This window comes from Triticum aestivum, chromosome 6B (genome assembly GCF_018294505.1).
Source record: "Triticum aestivum cultivar Chinese Spring chromosome 6B, IWGSC CS RefSeq v2.1, whole genome shotgun sequence".
NCBI lineage: Eukaryota > Viridiplantae > Streptophyta > Magnoliopsida > Poales > Poaceae > Triticum > Triticum aestivum.
Window position 1 is genome coordinate 133,460,766 of NC_057810.1, and position 7,692 is coordinate 133,468,457.

A 7,692-nucleotide genomic window follows, 5' to 3' on the forward strand; every position below is an offset into this window, starting at 1 on the left:
GGGGGCGTCGTCTCACCGCACCGCCTGTGAGGAATCAATGGAAGGCTGGCCGGCGGTAGCCTTGACATTGATTGACATTGATTCCCCGCGGGAAGCCGAGGCAATGTGAGGACGACGAGGCGCGAGGTCGCTGACTCGGCGGGCCCGCCATTCTTTCGCGCCAAAAACAATTGCCCCGGTGCCCCCCAGCGTGTCGGGTTCGGCCTGGGTCTGCCGGCGTCAGTTTCGGGCCTAACCGACAAAAATGGGCGCCTGAAACGTGACTGGACTTTTTTTGGACGTAGACGCCGAAAAAGGAGGCTGTTGGGGCGTGGCTAGAGATGCTCTTTGCACCCAGCGTTGTGTGGCGTTATCAAAGAGAGGATTCGAACTAGCGTCACCTCCTTCAGTACAGGGAGCTTAACCACTCGACCACATATCTGCTAATGACTCTCTACATCACAAAATCTTTAAGAACTAATCCTACATGCGCTATTTATTGTGCATTAAATAGTACCATTCAGAATTTTCAATATTTGAAAACATGTTCACAGATTTCAAGTGAAGATTATGAACATGCAAAAAATTCACAAAAATGGAAAGAGTTCATGAATTCAAAAGAAGTTCATTTAATAAAAAAATCAATGAAAAAAATTGCAAGTACGAAAATGGTTTATGATTTTGCGAAAAAACAAAAATTGAAAAAAATGCTCGTGAGTTTGAAAAAAGGTTCAACAGTATTGAAAAATGTTCATCGATTTTGAAAAAAAGTTCATCCAATTTGAAAACAGTTCATTCAATTAAAAAAAGTTCACCGATTTTGAAAAGAGTTCATCGATTTTTAAAATAAGCTCATCAAATTTTAAAAAGATTCATTTATTTTAAAAAATAGTTCATCAATTTTAAAAAAGTTCATCAGTTTTGAAAATAAGCTCATCATATTTAAAAAAGATTCATTCACTTGAAAAAATAGTTCAGAAATTTGTAAAAAAATCATGCAAATTTGAAAAAAAAATCATGCAATTTTAAAAAAAGTTCGTGGAATTTTGGAAAAAGTTCATCCAATTTGAAAAATAGTTCAACGAATTTTAAAAAAGTTCACCTATTTTGGAAAACATTTTCATAAAATTAGAAAAAAGTTCATCAAATTAGAAAAAATCTCATTAAATTTGAAACAAAATGTTCGTCGAATTTGAAAAAGAATCCAAGCATTTAAAAAAGGAAAAACAAAGAAAAAAGAATAAAAACGTGTGAAATATACACAGCAAACTGGAAAAAACCCCGATGAGAGTAGTAATAAACGAAAGAAAAATGCAAGTTTAGCGTAGTGGTTCGCGCTGTTAACTAATAGCGCAGGGATCCCGTGTTCGACTCCTATCTCGTCGTCTTTTTTAGGTGTTTTAGAACAGGGGTAACAAACGCTACATGGGCCGGCCCAGCGCCCCGTGTTGCAGGCGCCCGTTTGTGGAATACACGTTAATGGGCGCCTGTAGCACCAAATAAGATTTTCCTGGGGCGCAACCCACTTCTAAGCCAAGGCAGCCCAGGCCAACTGGTCCAGGCGCCTAGGCCTGCGTGTGCGCTGTTCACTATTCAGTGCTCACGACCAGGATTTGGACGAGCTTGTCTGTCACGGCGCCGCCCCTTCCCCAAACTTGACGAACCCTAGCATGGCCGGTGGCCACGTCCCTGCCCGTCGGTGCCGTTCGCCTCGTCGACTCATCGTGCTGCCTATCCGGCCGCCCCGCCCCCCTTCAGTGCCCTTTTGCGCCCAGCGCATGCTCCCCTTCAATCCCCTTCGCTGCTGGCTGCTACCTGCTGCCTTGTCTGCTGAGGCGGCGACCCTGGCGAACTGCCCCTTCCAAGGAGCAGGAGGTGCCCTTGTCCTCAATGACCGCAACACAGAGCAGACAACAACAAGAGGAAAGGAATCCTAGCTAAGTAGCTATTTCAAACCCCAATTTTTGTTTGTAGATGCTACTCTTTGATGACTATTTTTGTCAGTTGTTAGATGACACTTGTTGTTGCTCGATGCCACTGTTTGTTAGATACTTACATGGGAAAACAAATATTGACATTTAGTTTAGATACTTAGACATAGTTTAGATTAGAATCTAGATTCACTCATTTTGCTCTGTATGTAGTCTATATTGAAATCTCTCAAAATACTTATATTTAGGAACAGATGTGTATAAGACATGGGATGCAGCTAACCTCGACAGCAAACAATAGCATTGCCCATTGTAGCCCTGTGTAAGTACATGAAAAGGCAATGTTAACTACAACAGGGTTAACATCCACCAAAAATAGCAAATGATAATAAAATGACAGCACCTATAGTAATATCTTCATTGCGAAAGAGTAGCATGGTAGCAAAGGGACGGGGATAGAATTGTTTACTACAGCAGACAACCTAGTATAGCCATTGAAACTGGTACTGATAGAAATGAAATTTGACAGAGTTAAACATCGCAAGGCAGGTGCTGTTAGAGCAGAGAATGGCCATGTTGTCTATAAAAAGGTAGGGAAAAATAGATAAGGCATGCTAGGTGTGTTTACTACAACATGCTTAATACATGAACCATACAAAACATGGCCATTGCAACTAGTATTGGTAAGATTCAACTGGTCAGTTCATACTTGGTAAGTCCTGAGGGGTAGTTGTTGGGGCACTTCATATGGACAAGAGCCCGCCCCAAGTCGGCCGCAGCAGAGGCGAGGTGTTCCTCCTGTAGGCGTTCTGGGAACGGGGGTCCCCAGACTTGCCTGCCTGCGGCCTGCGGCGTGGCTCAATTAGGGGGCCCAGTGCGGTCCATCTTCATCGACTCAAGCTCAAGACCCTTGCGAGGGGCCAAGCCTCGCGGGGCGGACGACAGGAAGCTTCCTCAGACATAGCCTCGTCAGGCTGGCTCGCGAGGAGGCGGAGAGATCAAGGCGGGGTACCTCACGAGGTGCCTGTGATGCAAGTCATGACGACCGAAGCCAGGCGGGCGCCGGCCTGGACAGTGTCCTTGTTTCCCCTTCGGTGCAAAGGGGGCAAGCACAGGCCAAGGCATCAGGCAAAGGTTACCATTTCGGTGCAATAAGACCAAGACCAGCAGAACGGCAGGACGGAGGTCATCGTGGAGCCCAGGAAGGCGTCATCGTCAGAGCCTTTGGCAGGCAAGGACCAACTTTAGTCAGGATAAGTGTACTAGATGTTCCCCTTCAAAATGGCCAATTGTTGGCGCCCTTCACGCTCAATATTTGGGAAGAGGCCCAGCGCCTCCCCCTATAAATAGGACTAGGCATCATAGTATAGAGGCATCTCGAATCGACCCCTTCAAAGGGACAACACCCACACAAGAACTCCTTCCCTCGCGGGGCTGTTCTTCCTTTGTATTGTTCATCATCAGCCCCTGAGGCAATCCACCACACCACAAACTAGAGTAGGGTATTACACCACAATGGTGGCCCGAACTAGTATAAACCTTGCGTCCCTTGTGTTGTTCTTCGTGTAGCTTAGATCTCTTGCGAGGCGACGAGACGTGAGCCGGTAGGGGGAGTGATCTCCGTGTGCACCCCAGAGTTCAAACCTCAAGGGTCTGCCGGAACCCGAAATCCGACATTTGGCGCGCCAAGTAGGGGTGTGTCGGAATCACGCCTTCCGCCATCTTGCGTTTCGCCGTCCGTCGCATCCATGTCTGACGCTCCTCGAGCCCACGCCGAGCGCCGGGCTGCCCTCGCCACCCGCGTCGCCCATACGGCGCCCGTCGGCGGATGCCCCCGTCGTTCCCCGTCGCCTGCCGCCAACGCCGCCACCGGCCCGACGGGGAACGAGCAGCATGCCTCATCCCTGCATCCTTCGGTGCGGCGAGAGGGCCGCACCGCCACCCCGTCGCTGACTCCAGCCGTTTTGTCGTCCCACGCCCGTTGCGCCCCCGCGGACGCGCATGCCGTGCTGCTCCTGGCGCGAGAGCTCCTGCACTACCGTCCCATTGATGACCTCTACGAGGACTGGCTCGCCCGCATCACCGAGCTCGTCAGCGCTGCAGGGGGCTCTCCTATGCCCTCTCTCTCGCTGCCTCGCCCTCCATCCTGCGCAGGAGGCATGGATCAGGAGGTGCCTCCGCCACCTCCTCCCCAAGAAGGCGCCCTAGCTCCACGGCGTGCAGCTCCGGGGCGAGATCCACCGCGTCCGGTGCCCGCGCGACAAGAAAGGAGCTGCCAAGAGATCCCTCGTCCCCAAGAAGTAGCTCGCGTGCTCCCTGCACCGGCACGTCATGACCGCGCTCCTGCTCCAGCGCGCCAAGACCCCGCGCTGCTCCTGGCGGTAGCGCGTGGAGACCTCCAAGATCAAGCCCTTCGTCACCAAAGGCCTCATGTGGCCACTGCGGGCTTCGGTGCCTTCACCGCCGAGCTATGCAGCGTAGCTTGGCCGGGCAAGTTCAAGCCCGACCTGCCTCCACGCTACAATGTCACGGCTAACCCTGCGGAGTTCCTCCAGCTCTATGAGCTGGGCATCAAAGCTGCCAACGGGGACGAGAAGGTCATGGCGAACTGGTTTCCCATGGCGCTCAAGGACGGTGCCCGCACCTGGCTCCTGAACCTGGCTCCTGGCACGATTTCCTCTTGGGAGGAGATGCGCACCCGCTTCATCGCCAACTTCTAAGGCACTCTCGACCGGCCCCCGGCCATGAGCGACCTTCGCCACATCAAGCAACAGCCAGGAGAGACCCTGCAGAAGTACATCCAGCGTTTCAACAACGCTCGCCTCAAGATCCCCAGGGTGACTGAGGAGGCCATCATCTCGGCCTTCTCTGACGGCGTGCATGACATCAAGATGAAGGAGGAGCTAGCAATCCATGAAGACATGTGCACATCCCTGGAGCTGTTCAACTTGGCGACCAAGTGCACCAAAGCTGAGGAAGGGCGTCTCTCCCTCCTCGAGCTTCCGGCTGCCGATCCAGAAGAGAAGAAGCCCAAGGCCAAGGACGTGAAGCGCAAGGGGGCTGCTGTGTTTGCAGCAGAGCCAGACACCAAGCAAGGGAGAGATCAGCCTAAGTCATCCAAGGGCAGCCGATACTACGTGTACCACGACCTCCACACCCACAACACCAACAAATGCCAAGAGCTCAGGGCTGTGCGAGATGGGCGTATCGGCCGACGCCCCGAGCGTAACGACCGGGGCTATGGCTGAGGAGGAGGAAGAGGTGGAGGATGATGGGAAGACCGTGGCCCTCGCCAAGGGTGGCGTGACCGACCTCGCGAGGACCGCTGGCAGGACCAGCCTCGCGAGGGAGGCTGGAGGGATCAGCCTCGTGAGGATCGCCCTGAGGGCAACGCTGTCCTCCCTCCTCTGCCACCACCACCAAGGAGGAATGAAGACCATCACCAGGACGAAGGGGCTGGGGGCTTCCAGGAGCCGCGCGCAATCGCTTGCATCCTGGGCGGCGCTCAAGCCCCAGCCTCTCAGCACATCTTCAAACAGTTTGCTCGCGAGGTGAATGCAGTCCTCCCCAAGCTTGAGGCCACGCGCCCTCTCAGGTGGTCAGCATGCGCTATCACGTTCAGCTCGGCGGATCAGCTCAAGTGTGCAGCCACGGCCGGAGTCCTCCCGATGCTTTGCTCCCCAATCATCAGCAACGTGCAAGTCACCAAGACCCTCATCGATGGCGGAGCGGGACTCAACGTCCTATCCGTCGAGACGTTCAACAATCTCCAAGTTCCATACGATCAGCTTCAGCCAACCAAGCCTTTCTCAGGAGTCACTGATGGCTCCACCGTTCCAATAGGGCAAGTTTGCCTTCCTGTCACCTTTGGGCAGCGTAACAACTACCGCACCGAGCTCATTGACTTCGACGTCGCCCACATTCGCCTGCCATACAATGCCATCCTCGGGTACCCAGCTCTGGCCAAGTTCATGGCAGTGACTCATCACGACTACAATGTCCTCAAGATGCCAGGAAGCGGTGGAGTCATCACGGTGCCTTGTGAGGAGAGGGATGCGGTGTGTTCTCTTGAGCGTGCTTTTCAAGACGCAGCAATCGAAGACCCAGATCACAAGAGCGGAAGACTTCCTGAGGCAGTCCCTAAGAAGAAGAAGGCATCACCCGGTCCGAACCCTCGGGAGGCAGGCCCCTCCAGTGGCGTTGTGTCAGGGTCCACGCCCATTCAAGGGGCGCCTCCCTCTCTCGCATAGGAAGGCATGCCCGACGCCCTCCTCGGGCAAGGCTCGGGGGCTCTCTCCTGGAGGGCCACCGACTTTGCCAAGGTCATGAGGGAGGCGCTCGGGCACCACTTGGAGGCGTGCTTCAAAGCACGTTTCCCTCAGGAAGGAACAAGGCAAGGAGGACCAAGCCCTCAGGAGTTCATCGCGAGAAGCATTCAGGAGCTGCAGGTGTCAAGAGTCATAAGTGGCAGCCACCACTTACCCGCCGTAGCTCCCCATCCAGGCGAGGATGGTGGGCTGTGCATCTGCATCGACGTACCAGGGCTCAACCGAGCCACATCTCAAGAGCGCCTCTGGCCTTCGCGCGTGGGGCGTTGTGAGGGACCACCTCACAGCTATGTTCGCATGCCTTTTGGCCTCCCGAACACAGCTGCCGCTCACCAGCACCTACTGAGGAGCATTCTGGAGGCTCAGAAGGTCAGGCATTCCACAGTCCTTGCAGAGATGGAGATGGCCCTTGAAGAGCCGCCTACGCCCCCGGAGCCTCCCGAGGCTCCTGGGCCTGGGGGCTCGTAAGGGTCGGCTTCTGCAGCATGCTCCATCCGCTACTTCAGCATTCCTTCGTCTCCAGCATCATCAGGTGACATCCTTCGAGTTTCATTTTCAGCTGGGAGCGCCCCCAGGGCTGCATCATTCCCAGGCCGCGTGGGTCCGTCCCTGCGGCACGTATCTCTTTTGTTCATGCCTTTAGGTTACTTTGTTGGGGGCGCCCCACGGGCTGCATTATCCCCAAGCCACTCGGGCCTGACCCGACGACATTTGCCTTTTTCTGCATCTATCTAAATGGATTTGCTCCTTCATGCTTAACGTGCTCGGCCTAATCACCTGCTCGATTGACACCTACCTCTGGAGCCGCTCGCCCTGGCTTGGTGCTTGCGCACAGGTCCGTCCCTGCAACGCTGATAAATCTGAGTGGTCGAGCTCTGGCCGCGGCAGCCCCGCAAGGCGCCACCTCACCGGGCCCTCAGTGCCCCAATCACTCCCTCAGAGCGACCAATGGTTGGCTGGCAACCGCAACAACAGGCCTTGCTTTCTCTCGTGATTGGTACGCAGGACCTGCTCCAGGAGTAACGCTAGGGGCGATGTGAGCCTCCTCTCCTTCTCTCCGGCATGATCCACTTGCATGTTAAAAGGGGGGTACCTGAGCATCGCGACTCAGGGGCTCTTACTGGCTCTCCAGCCCTCACCTCCTGGCCTTGACCCACGGCATCACGACCTATCATACCAGCGGTGGCTGAGCTTGCTTGAGGGCCGGGACCTGAGGACGTAGAGCATGAAGGAAAGTGTGGGGGAGAGGGAAGAAGCTCGCGAAGACTTGGCCCAACAACACCTCAGCTGCCGACACACAGGCCCGACACTTCACCGAAAACTACTCCAAACCAATAAGATAAGTTACTCCAGAACTGATTCGGCTCGGCGTTAAACCCTCACCTACTGCAGCTTTGTCATGGAAACGTTGCCTACCTCTCTTGCCCAACGAAGGCTGCTTGAGCGCTAAAGGG